The following is a 24137-nucleotide window of genomic DNA, read 5'->3' on the forward strand; positions in this document are numbered from 1 at the left end:
TTTTTAGCTTATTGAGTTAAATTATAAATTCATTATTTTCATTCTGTATTATATTAATAACTGTTAAGAAAAATATTATGAACTGGGCTTTAATTTTTTGACCACTACTTTGGCTTTATGGCATGAATTCCTTTAGGTTGGATTCTCATGATCATATTTTTCCAGAAATGCTTTTGATTTTCTTTTTTTTTAACTTTATAATGACTTTTATTTTTTCCGTTATAGCTGGTTTATAGTGTCCTGTCATATTTCTACTGTACAGCAAGGTGACCCAGTCACACGTACACATATACATTTTTTTTCTCACATTATCCTGCTCCACCATAAGTGACTAGATATAGTTCCCAGTGCTATATACAGCAGGATCTCCTTGCTTATCCATTTCAAAGGCAATAGTTTGCACCTATTAACCCCAAATTCCCAGTCCATCCCACTCCCTCCTCCAATTCCTTCCCCTTGGCAACCACAAATCTGTTCTCCATGTCCATGGTTTTCTTTTCTGTGGAAAGGTTCATTTGTTCCATATATTAGATTCCAGATATAAGTGATATCATATCATATAAGTAGTATTTGTCTTTCTCTTTCTGAATTACTTCATTTAGGAGAGTCTCTAGTTTCATCCACCAAGTTGCTGCAAATGGCATTATTTTGTTCTTTACATACCAAATTATCTTAATCGTTTCATCCATCAAGTTGCTGCAAATGGCATTATTTTGTTCTTTACATACCAAATTATCTTAATCATTCACCTGTTGATGGACATTTAGATTGCATCCATGTCTTGGCTCTGGCGAATAGTGCTGCTATGAACATAGGGTTTTAGAATTGTAGTTTGTCTGGATATATGCCCAGGAGTGGGATTGCTAGGTCATATGGTAGTTCTACGTTGAGTTTTCTGTGGGACCTCCATACTGTTCTCCATAGTGGTTGTACCAATTTACATTCCCATCAACAATGTACAGGGGTTCCCTTTTCTCCACACCTTTACCAGCATTTGTTATTTGTGCACTTATTAATGATGGCCATTCTGACTGATGTGAGGTGGTACCTTACGGTAGTTTTGATTCTCATTTCTCTAATAAGTAGTGTTGAGCATATTTTCATGTGCCTATTGGTCGTCTGTATATCGTCTTTGGAGAACTGTCTATTTAGGTCTTTTGTTTTAATTAATGAATTTATTACATTTATAGTTGTACAATGATCATCACAACCCAATTTTATAGGGTTTCCATCCCATACCCCCAGCGTATCCCCCCACTATCTCCTTTGGAAATGTAAGTTTTTCAAAGTCTGTGAGTCAGTATCTGTTTTGAAAAGAAGTTCATTGAATCTTTTTTTCAGATCCCATGTGTCAGTGATAACATTTGATGTTGGTGTCTAATTGTCTGACTGACTTCACTTAGTATGATAATTTCTAGGTCCATCCACGTTGCTAATGGTATTTTGTGCCTTTTAATGGCTGAGTAATATTCCATTGTGTATATGTACCACATCTTGATCCATTCCTCTGTCAATGGACATTTAGGTTGTTTCCATGTCTTGGCTATTGCAAATAGTGCTGCAGTGAACATTGGAGTCCATGTGTCTTTTCGAGTCATGGTTTTCTCTGGGTAGATGCCCAGGACTGGGATTGCTGGATCAAATAGGAGTTCTATGTTTAGTTTTCTGAGGAATCTCCATACTGTTTTTCCATAGTGGTTGCACCAATGTACAATCCCACCAACAGTGTAATAGGGTTCCTTTCTCTCCACATCTACTCCAGCACTTATTGTTTGTAGACTTTTTTTGATGATGGCCATTCTGGCTGGTGTAAGGTGGTACCTCATTGTGGTTTTGATTTGCATTTCTCTAATAATGAGTGATGTTGAACAGCTTTTCATGTGTTTTTTTGGCCATCCGTATGTCTTCTTTGGAGAATTGTCTGTTTAGATCTTCTGCCCATTTTTTGATGGGATGGTTTTTTTGGTATTGAGTGGTAGGAGGTACTTATAAATTTTGGAGATGAATCCCTTGTCAGCTGATTCATTTGCAAATATTTTCTCCCATTCCGTGGGCTGTCTTTTCATTTTGTTTAGGGTTTCCTTTGCTGTGTAGAAACTTTTAAGTTTAATTAAGTCCCAATTGTTTATTTTTGTTTTTATTGTCATTACTCTAAGAGGTGGATCTGGGAAGATGTTGTCATTTATGTTGGAGTGTGTTTGACCTATGTTTTCCTCTAAGAGTTTTATAGTGTCTGATCTTTAATCCATTTGGAGTATATTTTTGTGTATGGTATTAGGGAGTATTCTAATTTCATTCTTTTCCATGTGGCTGTCCAGTTTTCCCAGCACCAATTATTGAAGGGGCTGTCTTTTCTTCATTATATGTTCTTGCCTCCTTTGTTATAGACGAGTTGGCTCTAGGTGTGTGGGTTTAATTCTAGGGTTTCTATCCTGTTCCCCTGATCGATAGTTCTGTCTTTGTGCCAGTGCCATATGGTGATGATTGTTGCTTTGTATTATAGTCTGAAGTCCAGGAGCCTGATTGCTCCAGCTCCATTTTTTTTCCTCAGGATGTCTTTGGCTATTCTGGGCCTTTTGTGCTTGCAAACAAACTTTAAATTTTTTTTTGAGTTCTGTGAAAAATGTCCTTGGTAATCTGATAGGGATTGCATTGACTCTGTAGATAACCTTGGGTAGTATAGTTGTTTTGATAATATTGACTCTTCCTATCCAACAGCATGATATGTCTTTCCATCCATTTGTGTCATCTTTGATTTCTTTCATCAGTGTCTTGTAGTTTTCAGAGTATAGGTCTTTTGTCTCTTTAGGTAGGTTTACTCCTAGGTATTTTATTCTTTTGGATGAAATGGTAAACTGGATTGCTTCCCTAATTTCTCTTTCTGATCTTTAATTGTTAGTTTATAGGAATGCCATCAATTTCTGTGTATTAATTTTGTATGCTGTGACTTTGCCAAATGCATGGATGAGCTCTAACAGTTTTCTGGTAGAGTCTTTAGGATTCTCTAGTTATATTAGCATGTCATCTGATAGGGATAGTTTTACTTCTTCCTTTCCAACTTGGATTACTTTTATTTATTTATTTATTTATTGCTGTGGGTGGGACTTCCAAAACTATGTTGAATAGTAGTGGCGAGAGCAGACATCCTTGTCTTGTTCCTGATCTCAGCTGGAATTCTTTCAGCCTTTCACCATTGAGAACGATGTTCGCTGTGGGTTTGTCATATATGGCCTTTTTATGTTGAGTTAATGAGGTTCCTGTTATGCCCACTTTCTGAAGGGTTTTTTATCAGAAATGGGTGTTGGATTTTGTCAAAGTATTTTTCTGCATCTTTTAAGAGGATCATATCCTGAGACCAGCTCAGCAGGTGAGGGCTGAAGAATGGGTGCTGTGGAACTTAAGGAAAAAGTTAACATAAAACAAGAGACAGAGGCATTTGTTTTAATTAAAGGTGGGAACGGGGGACTCAAGGTTCCAGGCAACAAGAGTGTCACCTCAAGAAACCACACTGCTTTTATTGTGCTCTTTAGGATTACATCAAGTGAGGAGGGGGCTATAGGTGCAGGATATAGTTTTTTTATTATTATTATTTTAAAAGTCACATAGCCAGTAGCTAGTTAAGCTTTTATTCTGAGCTTTAGGCATTTAACAATCATTAGCACTGAGGAAGCTTGGTGTCAGCTATCTGTGCATAGCATGTAGAGTATCACCATTGTGCTTTTGCAAATGGCGTGCCTAGATTTGCACATTGGTTCTCCTTGCTAATGCAAATCCTGCTAACAACCCTTCATAAATCCCTTTGGGCCATCAGGATCAACTTTCTCTTATTCTTTAGAGGACATATCATGGTGTGCAAACAGCATGCCTATCTGCACAGGTCCAGCATGCCTAGACCAACTCATTATGTCCTCATTCAGCTGACCACATGAATAACTTATGCCTTTAGGTCTTTGTTCTTAGGCTTAAGTCATTTGCCAGCACTGTGACTGTTTTTCAAGCAGGAACATAGGATAAAGGTAAAGAAGGACAAGATGGAGTTTGTAGCATAGAAAATATGTCTAAGAAAATACAGTATAAACATGTCTCCCAACAATCATATGGTTTTTATTCTTCAGTTTGTTAATGTGGTGTATCACACTGATGCATTTGTGGATATTGAAGAATCCTTGCATCCCTGGGATAAATCCCACTTGATCATGATGTACAACCCTTTTAATGTATTGTTGGATGCTGTTTGCTAGTATTTTGTTGAGGATTTTTGCATCTATGTTCATCAGTGAAATTGGCCTGTAGTTTTCTTTTTTTGTGGTATCTTTGGTTTCGGTATCAGGGTGATGGTGGCCTCATAGAATGAGTTTTGGAGTGTCCCTTCCTCTGCAATTTTTTGGAATAGTTTCAGAAGGATTGGTATTAGCTCTTCTCTAAATGTTTGATAGAATTTGCCTGGGAAGGCATTTGGTTCTGAACTCTTTGTTGGAAGTTTCAATTTCAGTTCCTGTGATTGCTCCATCTTTTCTATTTCATCTGGTTTAGTCTTGCAAGATTGTACTTTTCTAAGAATTTGTCCATTTCTTCTAGGTTTTCCATTTTATTGCATATAGTTGCAAGTAGTAGTCTCTTATGATCCTTTGTATTTCTGTGATGTCCGTTGTTAGTTCTCCTTTTTCATTTCTAATTTTATTGATTTGAGTCCTCTCTCTATTTCTTGATAAGTCTGGCTAAGGGTTTATCCATTTTGTTGATCTTTTCAAAGAACCAGCTTTTCATTTTATTGATCTTTTCTATGGGTTTATTCATTTCTATTTCATTGATTTCTGCTCTGATCTTTATGATTTCTTTCCTTCTACTAACTTTAAGTCTTGTCTGTTCTTCTCTCTCGAGCTGTTTTAGATGTAAAGTTAGCTTGTTTATTTGAGCTTTTTCTTGTTTCCTGAGGTGGGCTTGTATTGCTATAAACTTTCTTCTTTGAACAGCTTTTGCTGCATTCCATAGGTTTTGGAGTGTCATTATCTTTGTTGTTATTTGCTTCTAGGTATTTTTTAATTTCCTCTTTGATTTCATCAGGGATCCATTGGTTGTTTAGTAGCATGTTGTTAAGACTCCAGGTGTTTGTGTTTTTGCAGTTTTTTTCTTGTTGTTGATTTCCAGTCATATAGCATTGTGGTTGGAAAAGATGCTTGATATGATTTCAATTTTCTTAAAGTTAACGAGGATTGATTTTTGGCCCAGGATGTGATCAGTCTTAGAGAATGTTCCATGAGCACTTGAGAAGAATGTGTATTCTGCTACTTTTTGATGGAATGTCCTATAAATATCTATTAAGTCCAACTGGTCCAATGCTTCATTCAGGGCCTGTGGTTTCCTTATTGATTTTTTGTCTTGTTGACGTGTCCATTGGTGTAAGTAGGGTGTTAAAGTCCCCCACTATTATTGTGTGACTGTCAATTTGTCCTTTTAAGGTCGTTAGCAGTTGCCTTATATATTGTGGTGAACCTATGTTGGGTGCATAGATATTTTAAATTGTTACATCTTTTCCTTGGATTGATCCTTTGATCATTATGCAGTGACCTTCCTTGTCCCTTAAAATATTCTTAAAATATTTTAAAGTCTGTTTTGTATGATATGAGTATTGCTACCCCCGCTTTCTTTTGATTCCTGTTTGCTCGGAATATTTTCATCTATCCTCACACTTTGAATTTGTATGTGTCCCCAGAAGTGAAGAGGGTTTCTTGAAGACAGCATATATATGGGTCTTGTTTTTGTATCCATTCAGCCTGTCTTTGTCTTTTGGTTGGGGCATTTAGTCCATTAACATTTAAGGTAATTATTGATATGTATGGTCTTATTGCTATTTTATTAACTGTTTTGGATTTGTTTTTGTTGCTCTTTTTTCTCTCCTTCTTCTCTTGTCCCCTCCTCTTGTGGTTTGATGACTATCTTTAGTGTTGCATTTGAGTTGATTTTTCTTATTTGTTTGTATATCAATTGTAGATTTTTGGTTTGCAGTTAGTCTGAAGTTTTGATGTAAGAGTCTATATAAACATGAGATTGTTTTAAGTTGTTGGTCTCTTAATTGCAAGTGCATCTCCAGTGTCCTGCACTTGTACCCTCCTCTTCTCATGACTTCTGATTTTGGTGGCATAATTGTGCATGGGTGATTTTGTATCTTTACTGTATTTATACCATTACTGGTGAGCCTTGTCATTTGTGGTATTTTTGTTTCTGGTTGTAGCCTTTTCTTTTCTGCCTAGAGAAGTTCCTTTAGTATTTGTTGTAAGGCTGGTTTAGTGGTGCTGAATTCTCTTAGCTTTTGCTTATCTACGAAGCTTTTTATTTCTCCTTCAAATCTGAAAGATAGCCTTGCTGTGTAAAGTAACCTTTGTTGGAGGTTTTATCCTTTCACCATGTTAATTATATCATGCCATTCCCTTCTGGTCTGCAGAGTTTCTGCTGAAAAATCTGCTGATAATCTTATCTGGGTTCCCTTGTATGTTATTTGTTTCTTTTCCCTAGCTGCTTTCAAGATTTTCTCTTTGTCTTTAATTTTGGTCAGGTTGATTCATGTGTGTCTCAGTGTATTCCTCCTTGGGTTTATTTTATATGGTACTCGTTGTACTTCCTGGATTTGAGTGAGTGATTTCTTTCCCATGTTAGGAGAGATTTTGGCTATTATCTCTTCGAATATTTTTTCTGTCCCCTTCTCTCTCTCTTCTTCTTCTGGCACCCTTATAATATGGATATTGGTGCATTTAACATTGTCCCAGAGTTCTCTGAGATTCTCTTCATTTGTTTTCAATTTTTTTCTCTTTTCTGTTCCACATCTGTGATGTCCACTAATCCGTCACTTATTTGTTCTTCTGCCTCCTGTATTCTGCTGTTGCCTGCTTCTAGTGAATTTTTTATTTCAGTTATTATATTTTGCATCTCTTCTTGCTTAAGTTTTAAATCTTGTATCTCTTTGCTCAGTGTTTCCTGTAAATTATCCATCTTTGCCTCCAGTTTATTTCCAATGTCTTACATCATCTTCAGCATCAACTGTCTAAAGTCTTTTTCCTGGAGGTTGAAAACCTCCTGATCACTAAGCTGGTTTTCTGGGTTTTTTCTTTCTCCCTCATCTGAGTTGTAGTTCTCTGTCTTTTTATTTTTATAGGTTTTTGGTGTGGTGACCTTTTACAAATAATAGAACCAGTAAGTTTCCAGTCTGTGGGGCTTCCCACCCAGGAGTTATGGGCTTGCTTATATCACATAATTGCCCCTCCTATCTCTTGATGTGGCCTCCTATTTGTCTTATGGAGTAGGATATCTTTTTGAAAGTTTCTGGTCCATTTGGTTGAAGATTGTTCAGAATTTGGTTGTAAATTTTGTTGTTTTGGGGCAAGAAGTTGAGCTCCAGTCCCTCTCTTCTGCCATGTTAATCCCATCTTGATAACACTTGATTTTCTTTTTGGGTGCAAGAGTGGAGTAACCGAATATCTAAAAATTTGAAGATGGTATGTTGTTTTAACTTGTTTAAATTTCTAGTTCAATTAAATTTAGACTGATTTATTTAAAATTAATTAAATTCAGTTTTTATTTCTAGTTTAATCATTTTCCTATATTAGATCTAGATTTTTTTGTGTGGCTAAAGTTGTGTGTGTGTGTGTGTAGATGTATATGTGTGGATAGAGAGATAGTATATATCATTTAGAAGAACATGTAGTCTGTATTCAGGATACAAATTTTGATATACTCACTATATCATTAACTATTTTATTTGTATCATAAAGTTTTTATCCTTAGCTTTGTAATTAATTTTGATGTGTCTTAGACTTAAAGATTTTAATTTTCTCTTTGATAATCAAATTTCAAATGTTATATCAAATTCATAAAATGATAGTTTTGTGCAGTTGTGCAATTTTAAGATCATCACCTATTTCACTGATAATTGTTAAATAATGTAATGTATCATCACAATCTAAACAGCATTCTTCCTATGTTCTAAAATGTTGCATTTGATTTTTGTCACTGAAAAACATTTTGATTTCTTCTTGTATGAAATATTAAGATCATTAAAATACCAGATAGACATATAAATCAGTTTGGCCGAGCACTTCATCTTTAAAATGTCGAGAGCAAACTGTTTTTTTCCTCATCCTATAGAAACCTTAAGAACTTATTTTCTAATTTCCAAAATATCTTCCCCTTGATAATCATTATTTCTCAGGATATAATATCAATTGTTTATGATTATTAGACTAATAGTTTTATAGAGAGAAAAACCTTGAAATTAATATACATTTATCTACTTAATACATTTTATTCCACTACTAGGCACATTGAATCCTACTGAATTATTTTCATATAAGAATTTCTCAAAATGAAGAAAGCACTGTATCAATTTATTTATTTATTTATTTATTTACTTATTTATTTGTCTTTTTTGCTATTTCTTGGGCCACTCCCACGGCATATGGAGGTTCCAGGCTAGGGGTCGAATCGGAGCTGTAGCCACCGACCTACGCCAGAGCCACAGCAATGCAGGATCCGAGCCGCCTCTGCAACCTACACCACAGCTCACGGCAACGCCGGATCGTTAACCCACTGAGCAAGGGCAGGGACCAAACCCGCAACCTCATGGTTCCTAGTCGGATTCATTAACCACTGCGCCACGACGGGAACTCCCCTGCATCAATTTATATTCAAACTTTAATCTGGTTGTTGCTACAGAATATTTTCTTGTCATTGCAACTATGACATCAGAACAGGCTACTATGAAAAATAATATTTTTTGTATAATGATTCTTATTTATTTCCATTATAGCTGGTTTACAGTGTTCTGTCAATTTCCTACTGTACAGCATGGTGACCCAGTTACTCATACATGTATACATTCTTTTTTCTGTCATTATCGGGCTCCACCGTAAGTGACTAGACATAGTTCCCACTGCTACACAGCAGGATCTCATTGCTAATCCATTCCAAAGGCAATAGTCCACATCTATTAACCCCAAGCTCCCAATCCATCCCACTCCCTCCCCCTCTCACTTGGCAACCACAAGTCTGTTCTCCAAGTCCATGCTTTTCTTTTCTATGGAAAGTTTCATTTGTGCCATATATTAGATTCCAGATATAAGTGATACCATATGATATTTGTCTTTCTCTTTCTGACTTATTTCACTCATAATGAGAGTCTCTAGTGCCATCCATGTTGCTGCAAATGACATTGTTTTGTTCTTTTTTTATGGCTGAGTAGTATTCCATTGTGTATATATATCACATCTTCCTAATCCAATCCTCTGTCGATGGACATTTGGGTTGTTTGAATGTCTTGGCTATTGTGAATAGTGCTGCAATGAACATGCGGGTGCATGTGTCCTTTTTAAGGGAAGTTTTGCCTGGATATATGCCCAAGAGTGGCATTGCTGGGTCATACGGTAGTTCTATGTATAATTTTCTAAGATACCTCCATACTGTTCTCTATAGTGGTTGTACCAGCTTACATTCCCACCAACAGTGCAGGAGGGTTCCCTTTTCTCCACACTCTTGCCAGCATTTGTTATTTGTGGGCTTATTAATGATGGTCATTCTGACTGGTATGAGGTGGTATCTCATGGTAGCTTTTATTTGCATCTCTCTAATAATCTGTTATGTTGAGCATTTTTTCATGTGCTTGTTGGCCATCTGTATGTCTTACTAATCAAACTGACAAGCTTTTGCACAGCAAAGGAAACCAAAAAGAAACCAAAAAGACAACTTACAGAATGGTAGAACATAGGTTCAAATGATGAAACTGACAAGGGCTTAATCTCTAAAATATACAAACAACTTATACAACTCAATAGTAAAAGAGCCAACAACCCATTTGAAAAATGGGCAAAAGACCTGAAGAGACATTTCTATTTCTCTGTGGAAAAATAATATTTGTTGATGGGCATTTAGGTTGCTTCCATGCCCTGGATATTGTGAATAGTGCTTCTTTGAACATAGGGCTGCATGTGTATTTTTGAGAGTTTTGTCTGTTTATATGCCCAGGAGTGGGATTGCTGGATCATGTGGTAGTTCTATATTTAGTTTTTTGAAGATCCTTCATACTGTTTTCCATTGTGGTTGTATCAATTTACATTCCCACCAACAGTGAAGGTGTGTTCCCTTTTCTTCACCTGTCTCCAGCATTGTTATTTGTAGACTCATTAATGATGGCTATTCCAAACAGGGTGAGGTGGTACTCCATTATAGTTTCGATTTGCATTTCTCTAATAATTAGCAATGTTGCACATCATGTGCCTACTTGCCATCCATGTGTCTTCTTTGGAGAAATGTCTATTTAAGTGTTCTACCCATTGTTTTTGATAGGGTTGTTTTTTTGTTGTTGTTGATTTGTATGAGTCATTTGTATATTTTGGAGAGTAAGCCCTTGTGCATCATTTGCAACTACTTTCTCCTATTCTGTAGGTTGTCTTTGTGTTTTGTTGATGGTTTCCTTTCCTGTGCAAAAGCTTATAAGTTTGATTAGGTCTCATTTGTTTATTTTTGTTTTTATTTCTATTACCTTCAGAGACTGACCTAATCACACATTTGTATGTTTAACGTCAGAGAATATTTTGCCTGTGTTCCCTTCTAGGAGTTTTATGGTATCTTGTCTTAAGTCTTTAAGCCATTTTGAATTTATTTCTTGTGCATGGTGTGAGAGTTTATTCTTTCATTGATTTAAAGGCAGCTATCCAGTTTTCCAGGGCCACTTGCTGAAGAGATATTTTTCCCATTTTGTATTCTTGCCTCCTTTGTTGAAGATAAATTCACTGTAGGCGCCTGGATTTATTTTTGGGCCCTCTATTCTGTTCCATTGATCTGTATGTTTGTTTTTGTACCAATACCACACCATTTTGATTTCTGTAGCTTTGTAATATTGTCCCAAAATCTGGAAGAGTTATGTCCCATTTTTTTTTTTTTTTTTTTTTTTTTTTTTGTCCCCCTCAGGATTGCTTTGGCAATTCTGGGTCTTTTATCCATATAAATTTTTGGATTGTTTGTTCTAGTTCTGTGGAAAATGTTATGGGTAATTTGATAGGAATCACATTAAATCTGTAGATTGCTTTGGGTAGTATGGCCATTTTAACAATTGTTATTCTTCCAAGCCAAGAGCATGGGATATATTTCCATTTTTATGAATCCTAATTGATTTCTTTTATAAAAGTTTTATAGGGAGTTGCTGTCATGGCTCAGTGGAAACGAATCTGACTTATATCCATGAGGACTTGGGTTCGATCCCTGGCCTCGCTCAGTTGGTTGAGAATCCCATGTTGCCATGAGCTGTGGTGTAGGTTGAAGATGTAGCTCAAATCTGGTGTTGCTGTAGCTGTGGTGTAGGCCAGCAGCCACAGCTCTGATTTGACCCCTAGCCTGAGAACCTCTATGTGCTACAGGTGTGGCCCTAAAAAGATACACACAAAAAAGGTTTTATAGTTCTCAGTGTATAAGTCCTTTATCTCTTTGGTCAGGTTTGTTCTTAGGTATTGTTTTTGTTTTGGTGAGATTTTAAAAGATATTATTTTTTACATCCCTGTTCTAATATTTCATTGTTAGTATACAGAAATACAGCTGATTACTGAATATTAATCTTGTATCCTGCTACTTTGCTTAAATTGTTTATCAGATTGAACAGTTTTTTTGTTGGCTTCTTAACAGTTATCTATGAATGGTTTAAGAAGTTGTGGTGCATACACTCAATAGAATACTACTCAGCTATAAAAAGAACAAAATAGTACTATTTGCAGCAGCTCATAGTAAGTGAGGTAAGTCAGAAAGAGACTACATATGATATTATTTATATGTGGATTCTAAAATATGGCACCAATGAACCCATCTATCTACAAAACAGAACAAAACTCACAGATATGGAAAAAAGACTTGTGGTTGCTAAGGGGGAGTGAGGTGGGAGTGACATGGACTTGGAATTTGATATTAGTATATGCAAACTATTATATTTAGAGTGGATAAGCAATAAGATCCTACTGTACAGCACAGGGAACTATATTCAATCTCCTGGGACAGACCATGATGGAAAATAATATTAAAAAAAGAATGTGTATATGTGTGGATAAGTCACTTTGCTGTACAGTATAAATTGGCAAAACATTGTAAATCAACTATATTCTAATTTAAAAATATTAAAAAATAAAATATTTGACAATGCAATTTTTTGTAGTTTATGTAGTTCAGATATAGCTGTATTCATTAACAATGAACTGAAAGGAAATTTTCCTGCAGAGTACCCACATGTTCAGATTAACCTTATACTAAAAATAACTGCCATGTTAGCAGTATCTGAGCATTTATCAAAAGACTGATAAATACTGAAATAATTTATTAGTTCTATGACTTAGTTTGACATATAATTCATTAGATACTGTAGCTGTGTTGTCATTAGAAAGTATTGCTTAATTTTTTTGCACAGATTTATCCAGTATTTGCAACCATCTCTTACTAACGTAATCTTTAACCAATCGTGTCAGGCATTTCATATGGCTATTTAATCTTAACAAATTTCAGTGCTGCTTTAAAAGAAGCCTAAAAAGGACTAATATTTATATGTGAAATATTAAGCATATACCTGTAAAATTATTCATCAGTATCCCTCCTTTTGAAGAATTACTTGTTTTGAACTTATGTCCTTACATTTTGTATGCAAGTCTAAGTTTTCAGAACTGCATTGTTTTATTAGCCAGTACATTGCCATAAAGAATAAACTATTGCTTTAGCATTTCATCATCAAATAAAACTACAAAGCTGAATATAATATATAAGGAATCATACATGTGAGTAAAAATACTAACAATAATTAATTTGTTTGGAATATTTTTCATCATTTGATTTATGATTCCTGCCACATCCAGAAAAGATCTTTTTCTTAAAAAATAGTCAGTGAAGGGAGTTCCTGTTGTGGCACAGTAGAAATGAATCTGACTAGTATCCATGGGGGTGTGGGTTTGATCCCTGGCCTTGCTCAGTTAGTTGGGGATCCAGCATTGCTGTGACTGTGGTGTAGCCCAGAAGCTTCAGCTCCAGTTCAAGCCCTGGCCTGGGAACTTCCACATGCTGTGGGTACAGCCCTAAAAAGCAAAAAAAAAAAAAAAAAAAGTCAATGAAAATATGTCCCAACCTTGAGAGTTAAAACTTAGTAATATAAATATCATCTCCATAATTTAACAGTTTTGAATCATAAGTTATAAAGGTTTGACTTAAAATAAAATGGTTGTGAAAGATACAGTTTCAGTGTCCTAAATACAGATGTTTTAAATATTCATTTCTGGGTTATAGTTGAGAAACTAATAAAATATTGTTGAAAATTAAAAATACAACTGCTCTCTGATCAAGCAATCACAGGTTTAGATCCATATCTGAGGGAAATAAAGTCTCTGTCTCACAGAGATAATTGCATTACCAGGTCCATTGCAGCATCAAGGGTAGTAGCAAAGACATATAAACAGTCTTAAGTGCCCATCAACAGATGAATGAACAAAGAAAATGTGACCTATATAAAATATATATTATTCTGCCATAAAAAAGAAGGATATCCTGCCTCTTTGAGAAAACACGGACAAACTAGATGACATTTTGCTAAGTGACATAAGCCAGACAAAGACAAATACTGCACATGCTCACTTATATATAGAATCTAAAAAAATGAAATTAAAAAAATAGAAAAGTGGTTGCTAGGGGATGGGGGAAATGGAGAGATGTTGAACAAAGAGTACAGATTTCTAGCTGTAAGATGGATTGGTTCTGAAATCTAATATACAGCCTGGTAACTACATTGAATAACACTGTATAATGTACTTGAAAGGTGTTAAGAGAGTAGAATTCACAAAAACAAGAATTAGGAGATATAGGTGTTAGCTATATATGATAATCTTTTCCTAAAATATGCATGTATCAAATTATCACATTGTACACCTTAAATTTATGTCATATGTCAGTAATATCTCAGTGAAGCTGGAAATTACCACTTGATGAAACATGATCTTATATTTTTATAATTAGCATGCAACTCTGAATATGTAAGACTGATCACATGACTTGAGCAGTCCTACCCTTTCCAAACAGACAAGTCCTCCAGCCACTCACCTGGATGTCACAGCAAGTTTGATTTGCTCTAATAATTTCAGAACACTTTCAGTTTTTTGTATCTTTCTGGTTATGGATCAGCAACAAAGAGCTCGAATACTTTGAACAGCAGCACAGAGTGTCTGTCTCCCCACACTCTTACTAATGATAGGTTTAGTAATTTTTCTCATCTTTGGTGGTCAATTAAGGAAATAAAATATCTTGCATTTTAATTTGAGTTTCTTACATTTCTATTAGAGAGCTCACTTTTTCTTTATTTTTTAATCTTTTATTTATGTGTATATTTTTTCTACTGTAAAGCATGGTGACTCAGTTACACTTAACATGTATACATTCTTTTTTCTCATATTACATGTTCCATCATAAGTGACTAGATAGAGTTCCCAGTGCTACACAGCAGTATTCCATTGCTAACCCATCCCGAAGGCAACATTCTGTATTTATTTACCCCAAGCTCCCAGTCACTCCCACTTCCTACCCTTCCCTCTTGGCAACCACAAATCTATTCTCCAAGTCCATGATTTTCTTTTCTGTGGAAAGGTTCCTTTGTGCCGTATATTAGATTCCAGATATGGGTGATATTATATGGTATTTGTCTTTCTCTTTCTGACTTCACTCAGCTCACTTTTTAAAGAAATATTTAGGTTTTGAGAGTATTATATGTGTGTCTTTCATGTATCATAAACATTTTTCTTTTTGTAATATGTTCTTTCCTTTGTTTATGTGTCTCTGACATTATGAATCCAGTAATTTGGTCTTTTACTATAAGGATTTATCATTCTTTGTTCATGCTTTTGGGTTCTCTGCCTAATCCAATTCCTCACCTTGCAACTCTGAATGCTGTAAATGAAAGTCCACTTCCAACCCCATTCCCAGTGAGTTAATTTCCTAGAACTACTCTAACAACACATGTACAACAAAATAGGGTCCTTAAAACAACAGAAATTTATTCTTTGCCATGCTGGAAGCCATAAGTCTGAAATCTCACTCCAATCTCTACCCCTGTCTTCACATGGCCATCTTCCTACTCTGTGTGGCTGTTTCTGTGTCTCTTCTCTTTTTATAAGGACACCAGTTTTAGGGCCCACCCTAATCCAGTATGACCTCATAATAATTAACTAACACTGTAAAGATTTTATCTCCAAATAAAGGCACATTCTGAGGTTCTGGGAATGACATGAAGTTGGGGGGCACTATTCAACACACTAGACATAGTATGTATAGCATCCAATTATGTATCATCTCCTTTGCTTACAAAGAGTTTTGCTCTTTTCATCAAGCATCCTAAGACCTAGTGTACTTACATTGGTCTGTAGCCTTTTTATTTTCAGTCATATGGCACACTTGGGTTGCTGTTGTGGATAGATGAAGGAGGAAGAGATGAGTTCAAAGGAGCCAGGAAGGGCTAGAGGAAAGTGGGTTGTGCTCTAGAGGAATTTTTTAAAATTCCCTTTAAATTACAAAATCCTTATTTTGTTGTTGTGTTTCACTTACTTTGATCAGTGTATATCTTGCCCCCGAAGTTAGGTGCAGAGAGAGAGAGAAAACCCATTATAGGTCCCCAGGAACTATCTGTCCTATGCTATGCTATTTACTATATCACTCGGGTGATTCAGAAATGCACCTGACATTCATCTTCATCAATGATACGTTAGTGAAAATCCATTCTGTTCTTTAAAATGGTCACATTCATCCTTCTTTCATCTTTGCCTGTGTGTCCTCTTCATGTAAGTTTAGTGACTCCAACACCTTCAGATCCAAGATTCACCCTTGACATTAACATTTTGATAATATTTGGAGAAAACTCACCCTGATTCAAAACTCCCCAACTGATGATTCTGTTCTTCAGGTTGATAATTACCATGCTTTTCTATAAACTCCAGTTCTCAGCTATTCTTGGTCTTGACTCCTCCTAGCTATTCTGCTGCATTCATGCAAATTCACCTTAACCACATTTACAACCAGGACATTATTAGAGCAGAGGTGGAAGCAAGGCAAAATCCACAGAGCACAGAGGTGAGACCCAAATATTAAAACTGTTCTTAAAATGTTGGGATTATTCCATTTTCAGTGAATTTGCCTGCATCTATGAGTGGACATTACATTTAACCCCCCAAGGCTTGTTTCCTTATTGTGGGATCGGAGGACTGAATTATTTGAGGTCTAATGTTCTGTTGAATAATAGTTCTATCATCCTATGAGAGCTATGCTTGTCAAAAATCAGACCCCTTTTTTTTATTGGGTCTTTTTAGGGCCACACCTGTGGTATATGGAGGTTCCCAGGCTAGGGGTTTTATTGGAGCTATAGCTGCTGGCCTACACCACAGCCACAGAAATGCTGGATCCAAGCCACGGATGTGACATACACCACAGCTCATGGCAACATCGGATCCTTAATCCACTGAGCAAGGGCAGGGATCGAACCTGCAACCTCATGGTTCCTAGTCAGATTCACTTCCACTGTGCCATGATGGGAACTCCCCCAAATCAGATACATTTTGTTAGGTAAAATCATAATTTTCTGACATCAAGGATTAAAAGCTAGAACTGATTACTTGAGGAGGCTGAAGTACCCACATTGAGAGTCTTGCAAACAGCGTAACTGTCTAGTATGACTTAAGCAATAGTCTACTTGAAGACGTCATGCTTTTTTTTAAACTAAACCTCTAATGTTAAAATTTGCCATTTCCTTCATTGCTGTCACTTTGAATGTAACTCAAAGTGGTCATTTCTAGTCAAATGTATTTATTATTCTAAATATTATTGGAATGACAGAACTTATTTTAATTAGGGAAGAGCACCAGTATTTGTGATGGACCTCTTCTAATCATGGAGGTGAGAAAATACTTCTTTGAATAACTTAAAGGATTTCATTCCAGCACCTGTCAATGAATACCCTAAAGGGTGAATGTAACTGAATGTCCTGCTCTTGACGTTAATGGGCTCTGGGAATAGCACTCTACAAAGTATGGTTAGCACAAATAATTCAAGAGGCAAATTGTTTTGTTCTGTTTCTTGTCCCCACTTCTTCTACTGGGTTCTTTGACAGTCTACTCCCTGCTCACTTGCAAGCACATCAAGTTTCATAAAAACATAACTCGTTATCACCACTTTCTCCTTGTTTTCTTGTTACCCCAGAGAGGTAAAATCAAGCACATTATAATCTGAGAAAAATTATCTGAAAACAAACCTTCCAAATGAAGAGCTGCTCCATGAGATTGGGTTCACTATGTGTTTAAGGAAAGTCATGATTCATTAACTATGGCCTGTAACAATTAAATAAACAAAACCATGCAGTACAAGGCATCCATTAGCACATTGAAGTACATAAATCACTAACCATGTGACTTGGGGCTTAACCATTTGCCAAAACAGCTGTTTTCTCAGTTCAAATAATGAAGAGAAAAAACAGCTGAAGCCAATTAGTGGCTAAGCGTTCATTCCCAAATATCTGCGACAGTTGAGTGGTTTATTTTGCAGGACAGATATGTTGTTATTCAGATCCGAGGGGAAAAAACTCCTTTTGCACAAAAAAAAAAAAAAAAAAAAATGCAGGTTTTACATTAACCCTTGTTTGTACTGGGCTCTCTAAAGAGCAAGCAGAGAAATAGCTAGCTAAAATCTGGTGCACTTGAGGCAGTACAGTGAATTATTTATTTTGAATTGTTTGTTATGTGGCTCATAGACTATTTTAAGTATTCATGAGGACAGGAACATGAAGATAGGATTCTACCACAAAGCAAAATACCTGATTTCGAACAGAAATTATGTTGTCCAAAGAGAAATGATCTATCAAACAACTGGACTCTAGAAAAGACTGAGCATATTTTTTTCCATCCTCATATTCTAAAAGAAGAGCTGTTCTTAACCAAGGAAAAATTTTAAATATATTGTGTTTTAGCTTGGAATCAAATTGTTTAATGTGTTTTTGGTAGGAATGCTCTGATGAAGGGTTCTGTATTCTCCCTGCTACAAATAAAGGCATAATTTGGAACTCCCCTTTCTTTGACAGTCTTGATAACTGCTAGTAAAATATTACAAAACAGGACATTTCCCTCAAAGGAAATATTACCCAGCAAGATACCAAGAAACAACCTTCGCTGTAAAGGTTGCTCTAATGCAGATGGAGAGGAGTGAGGGCTTGGCAGTCAGATGGGCTGGGCTCTGACTGGGCCACTTGCTAGTTTATGTGATGCCTGGTATCCTGCGAAATCCTTCTGAAACTTCAGTTCCTCCATCTATATAGGAGAGAGAATTCCTTCCTCCTCACAGACTCACAGGTTTGTGTTAGGAAATTTAAGCAAGCCATTTGGTGAAGTAAAACTATAATGTATGAGCTTATCTAAAGCTCATTTTTTGCCTTCAAGTGAAAAGTGAAAATATATTTAAACATTGGTTAACACTCATTTAGAAAATGAATGTTCAGAGTCAATGGTAGCTATTTTCTATTATTTATGGAATGTCTATGTCATAGGGTATATAGAAGAGATTGAGCCTTTATAATCAAAGAAGAATGGATTGATAATTTTAAAAATTATGCAAAGTCTGTTTTTCTAGGATAAAGACATGATTTTACTTTTTTGGAGGGTGTTCTCTCTGTAAAGATATCATTAATTGTGCTAATTTAAGACAGTTAACTATCTGTGGACCTTGGGTGGTACTAAGGATGGTGAATTAACCAAAATTCAGTTGTTCAGGAAGATGCGAATTTTTTTCCCCTTCTTATTATGGCCACACCCACCACATGGGGAAGTTCCCAGGCTAGGGGTCAAATTGGAGCTGAAGCTGTAGCCTACAGCACAGCCACAACAACACCAGGTCTGAACAGCATCTGTCACCTTCACCACGACTTGTTGCAACACCAGATCCTTAACCCACTAAGTGAGGCCAGGGATCCAACTTGCATGTTTACAGAGACTACACTGGGTCCTTAACCTGCTGAGCCACAATGGGAACTTCAAGATGTGAAGCATTATATTGAGGTAAAAGCTTGTCCTAGTGGAAGCTTTAAAAAAATGTCTAATCACAAAATACTAGGGATGTAGTGTTTCCATTAAGAGAATGGACAGTTGCATTTTCCATGATTCTAAGAAAGCAGAAAAATAAGAACTTAGGGGGGAAGTAGGAGAGTTTAGTTCTTTTGGAGGCACCAGAGTTTAGGGACTGGACCTTAAATCATAAGAGAGGTGTTCCTGGTCAGTTCCTCCTGGAGGAAGATAAGCTGGCTGTCATGAGACGTGGCAAACCAGGGAAAGGAAAGAAACTAAACTTTGCACAGTGAGGAGGAGGACGTCAGGATCCCAGAAGCTCAGAGGGGAATCTGGGTACTTGTAGCACTGGGGCAGCCCTCTCATTCTCCAACAGTGTGTGTGAGTCCTGCTTTCAAGCTCTGTGGTGCTACTGATTATTCACAATAAAAAATAGAATCTTGACTAATTTTATGGATATATATATATATAGGATAGAGCTTGGCAGTTACCACTCAGATATGAGTGGTATGACCTACTTTATTTTGCTAACTGCTTATGTTTCTTAAGAAATCTTTATTCCTTCTCAGGCACGAAAGAACCAAACTTGGTTTAATCTGGAGACTCAGAAGAGTTCAGCAATTTTTCATCCAGTTCAGTTAGGAAACTTTGCTCTCTATCTAAATGAAGTCCCCACCTCAGTGCTTCCTTATTTATTTATTTATTTATTTATTTTTAGTTTTAGTGAAGTATAGATATATTGATATATGTTGTGTTAATTTATGCTGTACAACAAAGCAATTCAGGTATACATGTACACACATCCATTCTTTCTTTAAGATTCTTTTCATCTATAGATTATCACAGAATATTGGGTAGAGTTCTCTGTGCTATACAGCAGGTTCCCATTGGCCAATCATTCCATACCTCAATGTGCATGCCAATCCCAAACTCCCAGTCTATTCCCCCTCTGTCCCCCTTGGTAACCATGAGTTTTTTAAAGTCTGAGCCCATTTCTGTTCTGTCCCTTAACTTCCCTGCCATATTTTTCCCTCAACTTTCTTGCCAGATTTTTCCTTCCATGTCCTGTGCTTCTTTGCATTTCATGGGGTTTATGTGTGTTGGTTTCCCCATGGCATGAGTGAAATGTTATGTACCTAATCTGTTTGTTCTGTCTTCTGGCCCTGGTCTCTGGAATGGTGATCTGAAGGCAGGAGAGGACAGAGCAGTGTACAAGTGGAAGGCTCAGCTGCTAGATCATATCCAGTGTGAGGGCAGGCAATGGAGAAGATCTAACTCTGCTTTAAATTTAAGTGTTTGATTATTTTCACAAATATATTCACACTTACTGGCTTGCATTCATTTCTCTTTTTGAAAATTTTTTCTTTTGCACTTTCATATGCTGTGGTTTATCAAGCAATTTCTTGTGAACGGTGTCTTTTTTGTTTGCCTTTGAATTTTATGTTTCAACATATGGAGGAATGCATTCTTATTGTTAAGTTTAAAAGGACGTCTTGGAGTTCTTATGGCATAGTGGAAACGAATCTGACTAGGAACCATGAGGTTTCGGATTTGATCCCTGGCCTCGCTCAGTGGGTTGAGGATCTGGACTTGCCCTGAGTTGACATGGCTTGGATCTGGTGTTGCTGTGGCTCTGGCATAAGCCAGCAGCAACAGCTCCAATTAGACCCCTTGCCTAGGAACCTCCATATGCTGCAGGTATGGCCCTAAAAGGGCAAAAAAATAAAAAAAGAAATAAATAGTAAATAAAAGGAAGTCTTTATGAAATATTTTAACAAATTACTATACATAAACTTTAGGTTTTATAAATAAGGAAAATTACTAAAATGAAATTTACAAGGCAACATAACCTAAAAAAACAGATTAGGAATAATAATCTATAATATTTTATAATGTAAGTATTATAAATATTCATTTAGTATTATATACACATAACTATCACAATATAAAATAATTAATTGGGGTTTTATGTAAAATTCAACATTCATTATAAAATAAACTGAGAATATGAGTAAGCAATTCATAAAAGGAACAGGCATGCTACCATACACATAACACTCATAATTTCAATAATGTATTTATTTCACTCACTGTTATTTGTATAAATAATTTTAAAAGTGTGTTAAAAAAGTTTAGTTTATGTAGAAGGTTAAAAAAATCTAAGCCAAAGAAAATATAAACAGTCAAATTTTCAGGAGAGTCGAAATTGTTAAGATTATCATGAAGGTGCTACCCTTATTAATTTTTGGTAGGAGTGTAATTGGGAAAAACTTCTATCAAAGCAATGAGACATTTGCATAAGGAACCATATGCATCTTGCTGTGGAAATTCAAGATTGAGGCATTGGATTTGCACAATGCCTTAGTATGATTGAGGCATTCATAATAAGGAAATAATTCTGAAGAAGCAAAAATGCTATGAGCTATAAAGATTGTACTATTCATGATATCTATAAAGAAAAATATGTAGAAGTGGTGTACTTGTTTTATATATGGGATGTTATTTACTACACTATATTCTAATAACAAAATAGAGTATTATATGCCTATTAATAATTGTAAATATTGATAGAAGTAAGAATTATGCTGGCAAGTTAAATGAAACTATCAGATACAAAATTGCATTTGCATTTTGCGTTGCACTATGAAAATATGTGCACATGTAAAAGAACACTGCTATCAAAACTGTTGTATTTAGATAGTTGAAAAATTCATCTAATGTGCTTGCTTTGATTTTTTTTCTTTCATGTTACTGTATTTTCCAAATAATTTGCAAGATGTAGGCATACTAACAGGATAAGTAATAGTCGTAACACCTGTATGTTTGTCTGTGATCATGGCACTTCCTGACACTTGTCCTGGTATTTCCTTTAGTGATTAACATCTCACACCAAACAATTTCTTTGATTAGCAAGTCCCAATAACCAAAATATTAGGATTTAGAATCTTCTACACCAATAAGCTTTTCTGAGATTTTTTGATGCATTCTCTTATCCTTCATTAGGACAGATCCATTATCCCATTATGTGCATTTTCAATGTGCCTTTGAAGGATGGGCGGAGGGGAGTTATCTGGATTCTTGTTTTTGGTGTTTGCATTGGAGAATAAAAGCTTCAAAACAAGACTCTTCATTTGAAAATTTTCTTTTGGATTCTACTTAAAAGGCAGAAAAGTGATCAAAATAACATCCCACAAGCATCCTTGGCAGGGTTGTGATGTGTTGAAGTTTTCTTTATTTCGGAATTGGCATTCGTTGAAGGGTTTTTCAAAGATAGTAAATACGTTTAAGGAGGAGGTTCTTGCAACTTCAACTAATATATGATTTAACTAATGAACCTGATTTTCTGACCCCTGGATTGTCTTGGGTGACATTAATTATCTATAAAACCTTTTCATGTCCTTCACCCTCAATACCAGACAAGAAAAAAGCCTCCCTCCCAATGGAGCCGCAGTGAGTTTTTTTTGGTGGCTCTTTGTGGAGTTGTACCTGTAGCATAGATAGAATTTCATAAGCATTTAAAAAATTCTTATTACTTAGTGATATTAGTCATTGGTTTTTCATGAAAGGGAGTGATGAAGAAAAGAGAATGAAGCCCCTTTTGGCGGGCCTATTGTTGGCTTTCCTCACTGGGTGTACTTTCAAGGCATTTCTCCAGCCTGAGCCACTTTGATTTACAGTCACTTGAAGTGATCCCAAATGCCCCTCTTTTGTTCCTATTTCCTACTTGGTTGCCAACCCTTGCGACACAGTCTACTATTCTGGAATCAGTTTAGTTGTGGTTGAAAGGAAGTTTCATTTGTTTGGATTCAGAGCTCCTCAAATCTGCCTTTGTGTGTGTCATAAATATAGGAAGAGCTAGAGTTCTCAATTTCACTGTAATAGTTTTCACAGTCCTTTGCATCCCTTGTTCTCTGTGTGATATTATTATTTTTGTCAACCATACTGGTAGAGTAGCACCCTTAATGGAACTTTTGTAAGCCCTGGTAAATGTATTTAAAACTTTAAACTAATGACTTTTTAACTAGGTCTTAGACCACTGTAATTGTTTCTCTGATGCAGAAAAATAGCAGTTTTGTATGAAATTAATCCAAATTTAATTATTTCCCAGAACCCACAGGTACAGCTGCCTTATTTAAATTTCTTTTAATAGGTTGCAGTCCAACAATATATCTAGAGGAAAAGAATTTTAATGTGTTTTAAGAAGGGAAAGAAGGCCTCTTCTACTCGTTAGAAGCATTTATGACATTCAGTCCCAGACTAAGTTTTAGGCTTTCACTCTTCAATGGATCAAGGCCTTTCTAGAATAAACAGGAGAAATCATTCACTAGAATTGCTTCCCACTTTGGAAGCAGGCATATCTAGATATTCGCAAAATATCATTTATCAAGAAGCAAAAATATATTACTTAGTAAAAAAAAAAAAATGGGAATCTAAGTCTCATCGTGTCATACGGTGTTAAAAGGAGATTCACCAATCATTTCAGTCACCGCATAGCATTTCCTTTCCTGCTGAAAAGCCCATGAAAGACAGATGCTTCTTTATTGTCACTGCTCTGATGACTTAGTGTGAAATTTGGGATCTTTTATGGGTCAATGCCTCCTCTCCATCTTCTGCCTCCATGTCTGATCCCAGCCAGCCCGATCTCTCCACCAGTGTTTTATAAACTTGACTGTGCATACAAACCACCTCTTATAATTTCAGTCTTATAAAAATGCAGATTTTGATTCAGGAGTCTGGGTGTGGGCCTGAGATTCTGTGTTTCCACCAGCTTTCATGTGATTCCAATGCTGCTGGACCATGTTTTGAGTTAATAGCAGGTCTCCAGACTATCAGGAATTACAGCAATCCTGGGATGCTACGTAGCACTGCAAGGGAACTTAAGAGGTTTGAGACCTTGAGAGCTTCCAGTCTTTCATTCTTCCAGTTTAACTCAGTACAGCATCTGCCCCAATACAAAGTTTTCAGAACTCCTCTAGCTGGCCAAAGCTTGGTCATCCATAGGTATCTTCCATAGCCAAAGTATGCTGGAGACAGCATCTTTTGGTG

The sequence above is a fragment of the Sus scrofa genome, chromosome 1 (assembly GCF_000003025.6).
Source record: "Sus scrofa isolate TJ Tabasco breed Duroc chromosome 1, Sscrofa11.1, whole genome shotgun sequence".
Taxonomy (NCBI): Eukaryota; Metazoa; Chordata; class Mammalia; order Artiodactyla; family Suidae; genus Sus; species Sus scrofa.